The sequence below is a fragment of the Choloepus didactylus genome, chromosome 11 (genome assembly GCF_015220235.1).
Source record: "Choloepus didactylus isolate mChoDid1 chromosome 11, mChoDid1.pri, whole genome shotgun sequence".
In the NCBI taxonomy this organism is placed as follows: Eukaryota; Metazoa; Chordata; class Mammalia; order Pilosa; family Megalonychidae; genus Choloepus; species Choloepus didactylus.
In genome coordinates, this window is record NC_051317.1 from 86,181,845 (window position 1) to 86,199,782 (window position 17,938).

A 17,938-nucleotide genomic window follows, 5' to 3' on the forward strand; every position below is an offset into this window, starting at 1 on the left:
GGCTTTTTATACTTAGAATAACTCAAGATGTTTGAGTGATCTTAATAAACAGTTTTTTTTTCTCTGTTGGCTATTGAAGACTATACTGAGCATTTTCCAGCTAAAGAATTATATTGAATGTTTTCCACTTATCCAGCTATCACTGGAGTCCTATATAAGAGCTCAGACAGAAGGAGCTCGCTGGTACAGCTTAGACATTTTGGAGGTGGCCGTAGAAAGCAGACTTTTGCTGATGCTTTGGAGATACTAGCCCAGAGTTTGCCCAAGAAGCTAAGCCCAGAGATGTTTTGGAGAACACCATTTAGAAACATAACCTGGGAGCAAGCAGACACCAGCCCCCAGCTAACAGAGGTTTTCCAGATGCCAATGGCCCTTCTCCAGTGAAGGCAAACCCATGTTTATGCCTTGGTTTGCTTATGGTTGCAGAAGTCCACATTTTTAACTTAATAAATCCCCTTTGTATTACTTCAAGTTCTCTAGGGAAACAGAATCAATGAGAGATATCTAGGAATAAAAGTGACTCATGTAACTGTGGGTATGCACAAGTCCAAATTCCATAGGACAGTCAGCAAACTGGCAACTCCTATGAAGATGTTCGATGAACTCATGAAACGAACTGGCAACTTCGACGAACTCCTCAGGAAATGAACTGGGATCTTCGACGAACGTGCTCGATGAACTCCTCAGGAAACGAACTGGCAACTTCGACAAACTCCTCAGGAAACGCTTCACTGGGCAGCCGAAGAAGATGTGAATATCCTCTATCTGTCTTGCTTAAAAGTCTTCAACTGATTGATTGGATTAAATCCAGTCAACTGCATTCTCTCATTGTGGAAGACATGCCCTTCGCTGGGTCATCAGTCACAGCTGCATCCAATTGACTAATGATTTAATAAACCAGCCTGTTGGTTTATTAACGAGCCACAAACGTCCTCACAGCAATGGTTAGGCCTGTGCTTGCTTGACCAGACAGCTGGGTATCATCACCTGGCCAAGTTGACACATGAACCTAGCCATCACACCCTTTATAAAAGCCAATCCATTTCTGGTATTTTGCATAACAGCAACATTAGCAAACCAGAAAACTGTATGATTCCACCTATATGAAATACTTAGAGTGAGCAAATTCCTGAAGTCAGAAAGTAGACTAGAGGTTACCAAAGGCTGGGGAGAGGGAAAATAGGGAGTTAATGTTTAATGGGTACAGTTTCTGTTTTAGATGTTGAAAAGGTTTTGGTAAAGGATGGTACTGATGATAGCATAACATTGTAAATTTTATTAATGCCACTGAATTGTACACCTAAAAATGGTTAAAATGAGAAACTCTGTGTTATATACATGTTACCAAAATTTAAAAAAATTAAATATTATCAATAATAAAAAGAACATTGAGATATGTAGATTACATCATGTGCATGTATGTACTTTTATTTTTCAATTTAAAGTAACTGTTGTGATCAATAAAATACAAATTAACTTAAAAAATGGCTAAAATATCAAACATTTCATATATATTACCACAATAAAAAATATGTTCGGGAAGGTGATGCAAAATCAAATATAGTATACTCTGGGTAGACTATATGGTGTGTGAATATATCTCAATAAAATTGCATTAAAAAATTTAAAAAGCTGTCACCAAAAGGAAGGGAGATAGTTATAAAACATTTGAAGACATATTCATGCTGAAAAATAACAGAATAAATAAAAATCAAAACCAAACCAAAACAAAACCCAAATGCAAACTGAAAGGCAGAGATCCCCTCAATATCTGGAAAACACTGGAAAAGAAACTCAGCGAAGTTTGTCCAGCACTGCCTAGAAGGGTGCTGTAAATGAACGTTATAAAAGACAGAGACTTCTACAGAGATGGGAATGAAGTTAATTATGCTTTTTGCATTAATTTTACTAAACAACCTTCTCATCTAGACCCAGATCTCCTGAGCAGGATTCCTCATTGCATGTTTGTTCAGTCTTCGTTTTGTCTCTATATACGACCGACTTAAAATTAATAACCTGGTATTCTAGTTTCTTGGGCATGACTAGCTTTGCATTAATTCATCAGATCCTAAGAACCTACTCCTTCCCACCATACACATTAAATGAGTGATTCAACTCAGTATCCAAATCAGCCAGCTTGAGCACTGTCCACGGAGACCCCACACAGTATGTCTTCCAACAGAAGAAGGCAAAATTATCCAAAAGAATTTACCTTGCTACAGTAATGATTCTGAACAGCAAGCAGAAAATTCAGAGCTGAAGACCTCCCTCATTTCCATCCCCTAAAATCCCTATCCCTTGAAAAATATCACATGGACTACAGTATAGCTAATAGTTAAGGAACTGTTAGGGAACATTGCAAATACAGAATTTTTAAGTGGTGGTCTTTAAACATATGCTCGCAAGCTAAAGTAATGAACTGAAATCAAGACTACTATTACATTAGACAATAACCAGTCTACATGACTTTCCCTAACAGATGTGATTTTTAATTGGATTAATGAATTTCTAGAATTTTTCCTTCTAAATAACCCACATGAAAATATTTTTCATTCTTTACATGCTTCTGTTCACTCCCTCCTAATGGGAATGTAAATCAATGGAAAATGCTAGTAAGATAAAAAAAATAATGTGTATATTGAGTCACATATCTGGGAAAGAACTTAAGGAACTATCTAAATCTAGCCTCTAAAGTCACATAATTAAATAAGCAGATAAGCATTTCATTTTTCATTTAGCATTGCCCAGAGTGAATCAGAAAACCCTAATCATTATCAGCTGTGAGAACTTAAAATCATCTGTCTTTCATTAAAAAGTAGGGACTACATATTTTAAGCATTATAGGTCCCATCTCAACATCTATGTATCTGCTGCTCTGGTTTTGAAACAGATGTTTGTATATAGATACAGAAGTGTTGGCCTAAATCTTGTTAAATAAAGCATCAATAAATTTTTCCTTGCCCTTTGATTTTTTTTTTTTTTTAAAGTAAGGACTAAAAATGGTGAAAGCCTTTAGGTTTGCTAAAGCAGAGATAAAACAGCAGAGTTGTGTTGCAGCCCAGAAGTCACAGCAGATTTTATCCCAGACCTGAGGCACATTTGTGAATGGTGTGAAATAATACTAATCACAATACCAGAATCTGAGTTTGAGCTCCGCAAACTTGTTGTATGATATGAGGTGTGGGCAAATTGAGTCTCTGTTTGCTCACCTACAAATGGGGATAGAAAACACATTAGGATTAATTGCTTGGTTAACTTAAGCACCACATAGTCTAAGAACAGATTAGATAAACAAGCTAAAATGAACTCCTGGAGGGAAAAGATTGAGTGTTACTCAACTGTACCCCAGGACAGCCAGTATCACCCCAGGACCAAACAGTCTTCAATTCTAGACAAATTACACCATAACAGAATTTTGAAACTAGGTTAGAACTGGTCAATTTCAGCTGGTTGAATGTAGTTCTTGAAAAATATACATTGACAATCCTATGGCAGCTTCTCTTTCACTCATTAAATTTTAAATATTTTATAAATCAACCAATATACACAGGAATATAGCATGTATTTTAAATTTCTGAGGAAAATGTGAAAGTCAATAAATGGTGTTTTGACAAATGGGTACCATTTGGAAAAAAAGAAATTGGAATCCATATCTCATCTTTTATCAAAATAAATACTAGATGGAGCAAAAATTTAAATGTAAAAAATGAAACAAAAAATATTTGGTGGTTGGGGGAAACTGAGTGAAGCGTAATAGGATATCTATCTCTGACTAAATTTGCAACTTCCTATGCAACTATAATTATTTCAAAATAAAAAGTTAAAAAATCCTTGGTGAAACACAAAATAATTATTTTGTAATACTGACATGAGTAACTTTCCCAACCATGATACAAAACACAGAAGTCATAAATGTAAAAATTCATTAAAATAATCACCTAACATGTCAGAAGCCTAAGTCAAGCCAAAGTCAAGACACAAATCAAACGGAAAGAAAAATATTTGCATCTCATACCCTGTAACGGCAAATATCACATGTCAACTTGGCATATAAATATCTATTTACACTTGTATGAAAGATGGAATTACAAGATTTTTTACTACAAAAAGTTTTAATAGAAAAAGAAATGGAAACAATCCAAATGTTCACCAATATAAGACTAGTTAATAAACTGGTAGATTCATACCGTGGAATGATATGCAGATTTAAAAAAAGAATGAAGTAGCTTTACGTATCCCGCTATGGAACAGTCACCAAAATGTATAATTAATTTAATACACATAGAACACCTCTGGAAAAATAAAAATTTGGTAACATTGGTTACTTATTTGAATAAAGTTTTAAAAACATAAAAATACAATATACATTTATTAGATTCGTAACTTTTATGGGCCCACATGTAAGGGAGCAAACCAAGAACTAATTTCCATAATTACACCCATTTACTGAGGACTTGGTAGACGGCTTGAAGATGCATCATACTAAAAACAGATGATTCGCTAAGCAGAGAACAGAAAATCATCAACAGAAGACAAACTTGTCAGTAGACAGAATGGATTTAAGAAAATCTGGTGAGAACTTAATATTTTGAAAGTGAGCTGAGAGAAATCAGGTGTTACTATTCTTGTAGCTCATCTCTTCCTTAATTCCCAAGCTAGCACAGATTCTAAAGAATTAGTTAGGGTTCTCTAGGGAAACACAACCAACAAGAGATATCTGTAAATGTAAGATTTTAGGCAAGTGTCTCATGCAACTGTGGGGATGCATGAGTCCAAATTCCGTAGGGCAGGAAGCAAACAGGCAACTCTGATGAAGGTGTTCGATTAACTCCTCAGGACACGCTTCGCTGGCTAGCCAAAGAAGAAGTGAAGTTCCTCTCACTTTCTCCCTTAAAAGTCTTCAACTGATTGGATTAAATCCAGCTGACTGATTTCTCTCATTGCAGAAGACATGCCCTTTGTTGATGTAATCAGTCACAGGTGAAGTCAATTGACTGATGATTTAATAAACCAGCCTTCTGGTTTATTAACCAGCCACAAATGTCCTTTCAGTGATGGTTAGGCCAGTGCTTGCTTGACCAGACACCTGGAAATCATCACCTGGCCAAGTTGACACATGAACCTAACCATCACAGCAGGCATTCAACTGTTTATAAATGAGTGAATGAATGACTAGCTGAGTGGTGAAGAGATGGGATGGATGGATGGATGGATGGATGGATGGGTGGGTGGATGGATGGCTAGAGGAAAGAAGAGAAATTGAAGGGCTGGGATCCACCTTTGTTTCCCCTTCCTTCTGACAATGGTCAAGACTTAGTCTTTCTGTACCTTTCTGTACAAATGGAAGGTGATAGAATGTATAGCTGTTTAAGAATGATCATAATCCCTACATGTCTTTGTGGATAATTACTGCTTGGTAGGAACATAATGTCTCTTCTCCCCCCACTCCCACCTCCAAAGAGATGCATGACCTACTCCCTAGAAACTGTGACTGTTGCATGGTAAAAAGGACTTTGCAGATGTAATTAAGATTACAGACTTTAAAATAGGGAATTATCTTGGATTATCCAAGTGGGCTCAGTATAATCACAGGAGCCCTTAAAAGCAAAGAACTTTCTCTGGCTGGAAGAAGTCAGAAGAGATGTGACACAAAAAATCAGAAATTCAAAGGCTAGTGATTCAATGTACCATTGCTGGCTCTAAAGTTTAAGGGCCCATATTCACGGACTGCAGAGAGGCCTCTAGGAGCTAAGGATGGCCCCCAGCTCACCAGAAAGGAAAAAGGAACTGGATTCTGCCAAAATCGATGAACTTGGAAGTTGATTCTTCCAGAGACTCCCAATAAGAGTTCAGTTAGCAGATGTCTTGATTTTGGTCTTGTGAAACAGCAGAGGAAACAACCAAGCCAATCTGTAATCCTGACTTCAGAACTGTGAGATAATATACCTGCGTTGTTTAAGCCACTAAGTTTATGATAATTTGTATGGCAGCAGTAGAAAACTATTATGCTACTTTTCTGTTCAAACACCATTTGTTGAGCCCGTTCCACAGGCTAGGCCCTGTACTAAGTGTTGAGGATAAAAAAAGGCTACACATTCTCAAGGTTCTCACAGTTTAAAGGGAAAGGTAAAGATATGAATTCATCAGATAATTCAGTGATGGAGGTTAGCAAAAAGCACTGCAGGAACATAGAGTGGAGGCACCTCACCAATGTGATATTCTCAGACTCTTTACTTCTCACTCCTCCAATCCCTCCCGTTCTAGCATACCTTCTCCCAAAGAACTACGCCATTGATCGTATCACAAGTCAGAAGTTGCAAGCCATTTTTGGACTCCATTGACCACTCAAGACCTATGGATGATACCACCCTAATAATGTTTCTCCTAACACTACCTTTCTCTTCCCCTCATCCCTACCACCTCCCCAAATCCCCAGCAGCTACCTCCTGGCCATTATCATCTTTTACCTATTATTACCTACTATTGCAATAACCTCTTAACTAACTTTACAAACTCAAGATCCATCCATTTTCCACAGTGCCACCAGAGTCATCCTTCTAAGAATTAAATTGATCATGCCATGCTCCAGCTTAAAATCCTTTAAAGACTGTGTACAATATAAGTCTAACTCCTCAGCTATTCTTACAACCCTTCCTTGAGTCTAAGCCCCATTAAAGTAAAAACTGTCTCTGCCTGGCTTCTGACCCTAGGGCTTAGAAAGGGTATAGGCACATAGCTGATTCTCAAAAAAAGTATTCACTGAATGAGTAATCTCAACCACACCTGACTCCCCAGCTTCATCTCTTGCCTTACAGCAGCTCCCTTCCATTAACTCCTGCTATACTCGGTCTCAGTAATCCCTAGCTGCTCTATCTTCCCTCTCTCTGCTCCAAATTTCCTCACAACTAAAAACCTTTGTCCTCCTGGCCGGTAAGCATATCTCGCTTTTTAAGATTCCAACATTCTCTAACAAGTTTTCTGTTCCCTTTACAGCTCAACTGTCCAGTCAAGCTGTCTAGTTTCTTCTGAGCTTCTGATATATGCTGTCCCCTCTTTCTACCACAGCATCTACAGAAAACTTTCTAAACGTAATGCTACTCAAAGGCAGTCTGTGGACTGGTGCTGATATACAAACTGTTTATTACCTGTCTGGCACCAGGTAAATCCAGAAATAGAGTACAAGAATTTAGAAATGTTTATAACAATTTAACATCACCATGACATCCAAGTATGAGATACCTGTTGAACAAGGTATAGACCAATTTGGGTGTTGCTGAATTTCTGTGGTGAGTCATATGTGGTGCTAAATGCATGCTAATCACATGCAATAGGACACTTATTGTTTCATAATAAAGCAGAAACAAACAATCTGTCCATCATTGGATAGTTTGAGGAGAACTACTCTAAGGCACTTGGTTATATTTTCATCTTCCCCCTTTTGGGATGTTATTTGCTGCCTGAGACAATACATGTGTCTAATAAATATCAGTGAATAAATGAATAAAGATGTGAATGATAAGAAGGCCCAGCACAAACTAACACTCTGACCAGGTCCTTTCTCTTTTCAGGTCTCTCTAGTAATTTGTAATGAAGTTTCAAACCAAGCTGGAACTCTTGACCTTGGGCTTCAACAACTGGATTCCTTCACTTCTACCCTCACCTTTCACTGTGATTCTTTATGGACTAGTCTCACAGCCAACTAAACATTCTGGCTATTCCTTGTATCCCCTCAGTTACACTCTCACAATAATTGCAATAGGACTAATTTATACAGAGATTTTGAGGATTTTGCATCTTTTTCTCTAAAAGTTATTATACCTTTGAGCATGAAAATTGTTTCTCCTACTACTGAAATGGAGCCTTAGAATAAATGGAATTGCTCTGCTTTATTAATTTAATAGAGTATGTATGCCTAACACTGTCTCATTTTTATCCCACTTCAGGTCTTTATAGTTTTAGGAAATTTATTAAATGTATCATAGTTTGGATTGTGTGGGAACATTACGAACTACCGTCTTTTTATGTACCCAGTTCATACCATCCCCCTGATCTAACACCAAAAATGCATGAAATTTTAAAAAAATTCATTTGGTATAGGTAAACATTGTATTTTTAATTTAAACACTGGGAATAAAGAAACAGTAAAATTATTAAAATATAAGCTGTCAGACTGTTTAATAACATATTCATTTTTATTTATACAAGATTAATACAGCTAAATAGTGCCTCCTATTGCTTTTATCTTCTCTTGTGACTGTTTTTATAGTTTAAGTACACTGCATATCATCTCTTATTAGCCAAAAATCTCCACACTACTGTCCTTTTAGTCATTACTTTTCTTTTTATTTTCATGCTGACTGATTGGATATTTGATTATATTAATGGATTATTTTAACTTTTTAGGTGTGATAATGTATTGTGTTTTGTTTTTTTTTTAAGCTATCTCTTGGTGATATATTGAAATATTTATAAGTGAAATAAGATTGGGAAAGAGTATGGGTGATAGGTACCTCCAGTTAATTATATTATTTTCTCTCTTTTGTAAATGTTTGGAAATGCATGTAATATGAATTTTTAAAACAGGAAGAAATAAAATTTCCATGTTGAAAATGTTTAGATTAAAAGGTTAAAAACATGTTCTACGAGATGGTTCTTACTCCTCATCTCAATATTTCCCAATTTTTCTCCCAAGAAAAACTTCAACAATATCTTTTTAAAAAGTGCCTAAAAAACTTTGAGAGTTAAAAGGTGACAACAAAGGCTACCAGGAGATAGAATGAGGGTAGAGATCAGGCATTTGATGCTGAAGGACTACAGAATGTTCAGCAGGATTGACTCTGTAGATCCAGAAATAGATAGCATAATACCGTGTGATGGTAGCACAATATTGTAAGCAGACTGAACAAAGATATCCGTGAGTAAAGCTGAAAGAGGTGGGCTAGCGACATGAATGACACCTGAGGTAAAGATAGAAGATAAAGACTGGGACTGTATAACTTAGCAAAAACTGTGGTGGTCAATGATTGTGGCTAAATGTACAAATATAAAATTGTTCTTGCATGTGGAAGAACAAATGAATGTCAACAATGCAGGGTGTTGAAAAAAGGATGGTACTGGGAAAAAAATACAATCAAAGCAAACTGGAGTCCATGGTCAACAGTAACATTGTAACATGCTTCCATTAAATGTAACAAAGGCAATATACCAAAGCTAAATGTGTATGAAAGGGGGATATAAGAGAGGGATATGGGATTCTTGGTAGTGGTGGTGTTGTCTGACGCTATTATATTGTATTGTATATTTTATTTTTCTTTTCATTATATTTTTATTATTCATTTTACAAAGTGCCTAAATAAGAAGCTATAAAGCAATTTACCAAAATATTGGCAATGGTGATTTCTGAATGGTAGGATTATGGGTGATTTTGATTTCATTTTTGTTATAAGTTTTCCATATTCCTAAAGCCAGTCTATATAATTGTTATAATCAGAAAATAATCTGATTTTTCCAATTATATGGAAGGATGTTTTCCCATGTCAAGCACAGAAGATCTGTCTATATCATAAATATCTACACCTTTTTCTATATTTACCCTGAAAAATATTGATGAAGAATATAGACACAAAAGCCCACTGTCCACACAACTATCTGTATTCTGATAACAGGATGGAAAGAGTATGTTTTGACTGTCATTGGGCATGTCGAAAGGCATGCTAGAGGAGATAATTCTGGAATGATGGAAAGGCTGGTACGCTCTGGCCTCATTTTGGCAAGGCAGTTTGATTGATTCATACAACTGAGTGCTAATAATGAACCCTCTCAGAGCAGATGATCCAGAAGGGTCAGGTGTTTCTGGAATTGTGCTATATGGTATCTCACACTATTTTCATTTTAAGATTGGCTTGTGCAGCGTTCATGCTTAGCTAATGATATATAGATTCATTTTTGTTTTCTTTTGGTTTTCTTTTTTTTTTCATGGGAGGGAGATAGAGAAGCAGAGTTTCTCTTCATCCTTGAATGAGAATAATTTATGTGTTTGAGTCTCTTACCCCCAATATCCCTCTCATCCTCCCCCTCCCCTGCATCATTTCATCTGGGCAGAATGCAGGTACTCATACTCGGTTAAGATGTTATTCAAATCAATTTACAGATTCAATGCAATCCCAATCAAAATTCCAACAGCCTACTTTGCAGAATTAGAAAAGTCAATTATCAAATTTATTTAGAAGGTAAGGGATCCCAAATAGCCAAAAAAAAAAAAAATCCTGAAAAAGAAGGATGAGGTTGGAGGACTCACACTTTTCCACTTTAAAGCATACTACAAAGCTACTGTGGTTAAAATAGCATGATACTGGCATAAAGATACATATACTGACCGATGGAATCAAATTGAGAGTTCAGAAATAGAGCCTCACATCTATGGCCAATTGATGTTTTACAAGGCTGCCAAGGCCACCCAGTTGCGACACAATATTCTCTTCAACCAATGGTGCTGGGACTAGACATCCATATCCAAAAGAATGAAAGAGGACCCTTACACCTTACACCTTATACAAAAATTAACTCAAAATGGACCAAAGACCTAAATATAAGACCCAAGACCATAAAACTCCTAGAAGAAAATGTAGAGAAGCATCTTCAAGATCTACTGAAAGGCAGTAGTTTCCTAGATCTTATACTCAAAGCACAAGCAAGGAAAGAAAAAAATAGATAAATGGTACCTCCTCAAAATTAAAAACTTCTGTGTTCCAAAGGACTTTGCAAAGAAAGTGAAAAGGCAGCCTATGCAATGGGAGAAAATATTTGGAAACCACAAATCCGATAAAGGATTAATGTCCAGAATATGTAAAGAAATCCTATAATTCAACAATAAAAAGACAAACAACCAAATTCAAAAGAGGAAATACAAATGGCCAAAAAGCACATGAAAAGATACTCAACATCACTAGCTATTAGGGAAATGAAAATCAAAACCACAGTGCGATATCATTTCATACCTACTAGTGTGGCCACCATTAAACAAACAGAAAACTGTAAGTGTTGGAGAGGATGTGCAGAAATAGGAACACTCATTCACTGCTGGTGGGAATGTAAAATGGTACAGCATCTGTGGAGGACAGTTTGGCAGTTCCTCAGGCAGATAAGTGTAGAATTGCCTTATGACTTGGCAATTCTGCTACTCAGGATATGCCTGGAAGATCTGAAAGCAGGGATGCAAACACACATTTGCACACCGATGTTCACAGTGGCATAATTCACAATTGCCAAAAGATGGAAGCAACCCAAGTGTCCATCAACCATTGAATGGATAAACAAAATGTGGTATACAGGGATAACGGAATATTATTCTGCAGTAAGAAGTAATGAAGTCCCGATGCATGCAACAACATGGATGAACCTGGACGACATTTTGTTGAGTGAAATAAGCCAGACCAAAAGGACAAATATTGTATGATCACACTAATATGAACTAAGTATAATAAGCAAACTCATAAAGTTAAAATCTAGAATATAGGTTACCATGGGATAGGACAGGGGTAGAGAATAGGGAGCTGATGCTTAATTTGTGCAAAATTTCTATTTAGGTTGATTGTAAATGTTTGGAAATAGACAGAGGTGATGGTAGCACATACTGTGAATATAATTAACAGCACTGAATTATGTTTGTGAATATGGATGAAAGGGGTAGTTTTAGGTTATGTATGTTACTAGAAGGAAAGCTAGATGATAAAACATGATTAAAAAATCTATAGTTTTATAGATAAAAACTATATAAAACATCACTATAACACAGTGAATCTTGTGGACGATGTCTGTAGTGAATAGTACAAATATATGTTTTTTTCATAAACTATAACAAATATACATCACTAGTACAAGGTGTTAATTATAGGGCAGTATATGGGGAAAAATACACTTAATGCAAACTACAGATTATAGTTAATGGTAATATTTTAGTATCCTTTAAATATAAATGAATCTATAGACACTGATTAGATTCGTTGGTTATCTGGGCTGGGGAAGGATAGAGGGATTGAGAGGTGACTGCTGAGGGGTATTGGGTTTTTCTTTCTGGAGTAATGAAAATGTTCTAAAATTGATTGTGGTAATGAACGCACTCTCTGATTATACTAAAAGCCACTGATTGTACACCTTGGATGGACTGCATGGTATGTGTATATATCTCAATAAAACCGCTTTTTAAAAAAACAGCATGATATGGGCACAAGGATAGATATACAGACCTATGGAATCAAATTGAGAGTTCAGAAATAGATTTTCACATCTATGGCCAATTATTTTGACAAGGCTGCTTAAGTCCACTCAATTGGGAAAGAATAGTCTCTTCAACAAATGTTGCTGGGAGAACTGGATGTCCATATCCGAAAGAATTAAGGAGGACCCTATCTCACTCCATATACAAAAAATTAACTCAAAAGGGATCAAAGACCTAAATATAAGAACTAGAACTATCAAACTCCTAGAGGAGAAGCAGGGAAGCATCTTCAGGATCTTATGTTAGGCAAAGGTTTCTTAGACTTTACAGCTAAAGCATAAGAAATAAAAGAAAAATTAGATAAATGGAACCTCATCAAATTTTAAAACTTTGGTACATCAAAGGACTTTATCATGAAAGTGAAAAGACAACTGGGAGAAAATATTTGGAAATCACATACATCCGAAGGTTTAATATCCAGAATACATAAAGAAATCCTACAACTTAACAGTAAAAAGACAAATAACCTAATTAAAAAATGGGCAAAAGACTTGAATAGACATTTCTCCAAAGAGGATATACTAAAAGCTAAAAAGCACATGAAAAGATGTTCAACATCAATAGCTATTAGGGGAATGCAAATCCAAACCACAATGAGAAACCATTTCACATCCATTAGAATGGCCACTATTAAAGAAAACAGAAAGCTACCAATGTTGGAAAGGATGTAGAGAAATATGAACACCCATTCATTGTTGGTGGGAATGTAAAATGGTGCAGGCGCTGTGGAAAGCATTTTGGCAGTTCCTCAGAAAGCTAAGTAAAGAATTACCATATAACACAGCCATCCCTCTCCTAGGTATATAACCAAAAGACCTGAAAGCAGGGATTCAAACAGATATTTACACATCAATATTTGTAGTGGGATTATTCACAACTGCCAAAAGATGGAAGCAATCCAAGTGCCCATCAACTGATGAATGGATAACCAAAAGTGGTGTATACATCAATGGAATATTATTCAGCATTAAAATGGAATGATGTTCTGATTCATGCCACAACATGGATGAACCTTGAAGACATCATGTTGAGTGAAATAAGCCAATACAAAAGGACAAATATTGTTCGATCTCACTGACATGAAGTAATTAGAATAAGCAAGCTCATAGAGTCAGAATATTTAATATAGGTTATCAGGGGCTAGGCTGGGGGTAGGAATTGGGAAGTTAATGCTTAAATTGTACAGAATTTCTATTGGGGTTGATTGTAAAGTTTTTGTAATGGATGATGGTGATGGTAGCACAAACATTGTGAATGTAATTAACAACACTGAATTAATTATATATGTGAATGTGGTTAAAAGGGAAACTTTAGGTCATATATGTTACTAGAATAAAAATTTAAAGAAAATACATAGGACTGTACAATACAATGAGCCCTAATATAAATGATGGACTATGGTTAATAGTACAATTATAAAAATGTTCTTTCATGAATTATAACAAATGTACCACGTTAATACAAGGTGCTAATAATATGGTGGTATATGGGAACTCTGTGTTTTATATATTTTATGTGTGATATTTCTGGAAACCTACAACTTTCCTAACAAAAAAAATTAATTAAAAAAATAAACTATAAAAAATAAGCATAGGATTCACGGCTCACTGCTAATTTGATCGTCTCTAAATGTGATGTTTAGCCAGGATAATAGGGTTCCTATCTGCAGCAATAGAATTGACACAGGCTTTATCCTCATTCACCTATAATGCCTCCCACACTCCCCATGTCTATCAATGCAAACTCCTTAACATATCGTAAAACCTGGCAAAGAAATTTCAAAGTTTTCCATCATTATCAAACCACCTGATCTCTGGAACCTTAATTCATATTGCATAATCTTTTATCAAGCATTTATCATAATATTTGTAAATATTATAATTTATTTACAAACATTTATCAAGCAACCACTAGTTGTAAGACTTGAAGACAATTTTCTGTCCTAAATTGTTTGGAATCATTTTTGTGGAAAGCAAACACTTTTCAAGGAAGATAATCAACAGTAGAAAACAGCAATATGACAAGTGATAGGTGAATATACAGAAGTGAGGAGGAAGAAGGCTCGTGAAGAGAAGATTCAGGGGAGATGTATGAGACTGATGAAGGTTGAGAACCTGAAGGTTGACTAGGAGAGATTTCATGACTGAGAACGGGTTGACATGAGACAGGACAATCGAGTTCTGAGACTTGGTGATTAGGATAATGGTGGGGCTCCTGACAGAAGTGATGTTCACCAGAGATGATTTGGTGGAAAGCAGGGCAAGTCCAAATGGAATATAGTAATGTGCACTGACAGATACTACACCGGAACTGTGTAAGACACATGGAAATCACGGAATTTTAAGCTGGATAAGTAGAGTTAATAGCAGAAGTAATAATGTACCATGAGAGCTTAAAAAAATGTCTAAACAAGGACAGTACAAAGCCACACAAGACGGCAAAAGAAAAAGAGGGACCTGGGATTGAGAGAGGGGTCAATGATGCTTGAAACGGCACGGGACTTCAGGAAACAGGGACTAAGAAAGGAACTCTGGCAGTGTACACAGTGGTAAAGAGACCCAGCCCTGCAGCCAGAGTCCCTAGGTTGGAATTCCCCCCTTGGGTGTAGGCTTGGGCCAGTTACTTAATCTCTCTGGGCCTCAGTTTTCTCACTTGTCAAATGAGGATAATATTATCTACCTCATCGGATCGTTGTGAGGATTAAAAGAGTTAATACAAGTACTTAGTGCCTGGCACAGAAGCACTTGATTAATGTCTGCCACTGGGGAGAAACGTTTTTGAGTCCTCAGTGACCTTGGGAAGAACAATTTCTGGCCAGTGCTAGGAGCAGGAGCTACAAAATAAGGAAATTAATGAACAAAAGCGCGGTAAAAAGGCAGCGGGGGTGGGGTAGGGGCAGCCACAAAGTATGAGAGTAACTACGACTCTTTCAGCGCAGAAAAGCGGTAAAAGCGAGTGGTGAAATAAAGAGTAACCTGAGAACACAGGGTTAAGTAGAATGCCTTCCAAGGGGATTTCTCAGCAAGAGAGGAAAAGGCCAGTGGCAGGGAACTCTGCTCGCTAAAACGGTTCTGCAATTGGTGTGGGACTTGCTTTCCCGAACACACAGGGCGCTGGGCAAGGGTAAGAACGGATCCTTCCCGTCTTGAATTCCCCAGGGAGCCAGAAAGCGCGCTCCCTCCGCATCCGGTAAGTTTGAATCAGCGCTGACTGATGAGGGTTTTGGAAAAGGCTCATTTCCCAAGAACGATACCTTGGGAGACAAAACAACAGGATTCCCCATTTCCATCTCCGGCACAACCTGTTCTACGGCTAAGTGCTCATCACCCTCTTCCCCTGCCAGTAGTAGGCACCGGAGCAGGATGCGGCTCAGGAAGCCAAAGAGACAGCGCCCCGCTCCAAGTGCAGCGCCCCGAGTTCATTCCCGCCGCGAGGACACGAAAACGCCCAAGAGGGGAAGGAAGCGAAAAAAAGGGACTCGGGAATTCTGGAGGAGTGGCTAGCGTTGCCAGATCCTGGGACTGGTAAAGTGACCTCGGCGGCCAAGGTCGAGCACGTCCTTCTCTCTCAGTCCCATCCAGCGGGCACCTCTGCCCCTCCCGTGCGGATCAGGAGGGCCCGCGTCGCGCGGGAGCTCTCGGAGGCGGCTCAGATTCGCCGGGCCGCAGGGACCCACCGCCCGGGCTCCGCAGCGCGCTCGCTGGGGCCCGGACCTTCCCTTTGGGATGCCGGGGGCGAGCGTGGGGGCCGGGGGTTACCAGAGAAGGCGCAGGTGAGTGAAGCGTCCCGCGCTCCAGAAAAGAAAGGCCTTCGCCCTCCCCACGCACAAACCGTGGCAAAAGAACTTCCAAAGCGCCTCCCCAGAGCCACGCGAGGGCCTTGCCATTCTCCCCGAGTCTCCTTCACCGGGATCCCACACATCCCGCGCCGCACCCAAGTTCCTCAATCCAGCTACTCCCCGGCGCCTTTCCCCACGGGGCCTCCCACCCTGCCCCATGCCCGGGAAAAGTTTGGCCCCAGCTTGCCGGCCGGGAGTCCCCCACTCACCCCTCCCGGGAGCGGAGCCGAAGGCACCAGGCGCGCACAGAAGCGAGGGCGGCGGCGGCGCGAGCGCAGAGCTCCTCACAGCGGCCTCTGCTGCCCCCGCCGCCGACCGAGCTAGTTAAAGAGGGAGGAGGCAGACAGGGTGTCACCTGCCCGCTCTCCCACCCCGCCGCGTGACGCCGCGCAGCGCCGCCCCCTGCCCGTCCCCGCCCCCGCCTCCAGGTACCGGCGGTGGGGCCGGGAGGGAGCAGCCGGCCTCCGGCTCCGGAGCGAGCGGGAGCGGTCGGGAGGGGTGCCTCGGCCGCCCCGCCTCCGCCGCACCTCCGCCTAGCTCGCCCGGACCCTGCGCGGCTCTCTCGACGCGCGGCCAGTGGTGGAGGACTGCTGGCTGCTTTCGGATACTGGTTCTGGACTTCGTACTAATTACATTTCTTTCTGAGCAAAAATGCCATCACCTGAGGTCATCTAGAGGCTTAACATAAATATTGTGAAAACTGTCGTCATGCACGACTCAGGAATGAGTGTTAGGAAAATCTGAAATGAGGAAAATCCTGGCCGAGGGTAAGGCTGGCGGCGACGAAGACAGAGAAGGGAGTTCATACTGAAAGGATATTTGGATGGGTTAGTTCGTGTCTAAAATGGAGGCCAGACCCAACGATGGCCCTGAGAGGAGAACCTTCATTTCGCTAAAGGAACTGATGTATGATATAAAGAAATTGGAGAATTGCTGCGAAAATTGGGAGTGGGGATGGGGGACTTTTAGAGCAATGAAGAACAAAATTAATTGTACATAAATCGAATTTAACTTTACTTCTGATTAGTAATAGCAACTGCTACAGGAAACAATCTAGCAAACTGATTTTCTCTTATCTCCTGTTGGAGAGGATTTGGGATGAAGACTATTTTCCTCACATGTAGGGTTTGCCTTCCACACCCTAGTCCTGCACTTTGAACAAGAGGTTTTAATGTTTCGTGTAAAACTTTGAGAGCCCACTTGAGGAAAGCAAAAAACACGAAAGTTCAAATTTGAGAGAATGGGGAAGTCAGGGAAACTAAAGATTTCAAGTATCTCCTTCCTTTTAGGTAAACTTTGCCTTCAGAGAAAAACATTTAGTAGATTTGGGAAATCCTTTGGGAATTAACTGGGAGACAATTGCTTAGTGATATTTCCCTTTGAGTCTGTCACTATCTCCCCATCTATAGATATTTATAAAACTACAGATATGAAGAAGGCCAAGTAGACTCATTCATTCAGCAAATATTTATCCAGTGCTACTATATTCCAAGCCCTGAAGATCCAGCAGATAACAACACAGAAAAATAAAAAAATCCCTGTTGTCATGGAGTTTACATTCATTCTAGTTGGGGATGACAGACAATAAATGAATAAACAAATAAAATACATAGTGGGTCAGGTTGTGGTAAGTGTTATGAAGAAAAAAAGGGATAGGGGCTTCAGGAGGTGGGGCACTGCAATTTTTTTTATAGGAAATAAGATTCCTAAAATCTATTTTATTTGATATTTTTACCAAGATTATTCTTTAGTATGCATTTTTAAAAATTCAGTTTTATTGAAATATATTCACATACCATACAATCATCCACAGTATACAATCA

The 17,938-nt window shown here is 38.9% G+C and overlaps 1 protein-coding gene across 2 annotated transcripts in view; it reads right to left on the minus strand.

Moving 5' to 3' along the window:
* ELOVL7 (ELOVL fatty acid elongase 7) overlaps positions 1–16,426 on the minus strand; it is an 87,086-nt gene extending 70,660 nt beyond the window's left edge. For both annotated transcript variants that reach the window (XM_037798728.1, XM_037798727.1), the window contains exon 1: positions 16,325–16,426. The gene's annotated coding sequence lies outside the window, so the exon portion shown is untranslated. The remainder of the gene's footprint in view (positions 1–16,324) is intronic.
* Positions 16,427–17,938: the final 1,512 nt, after the last annotated feature.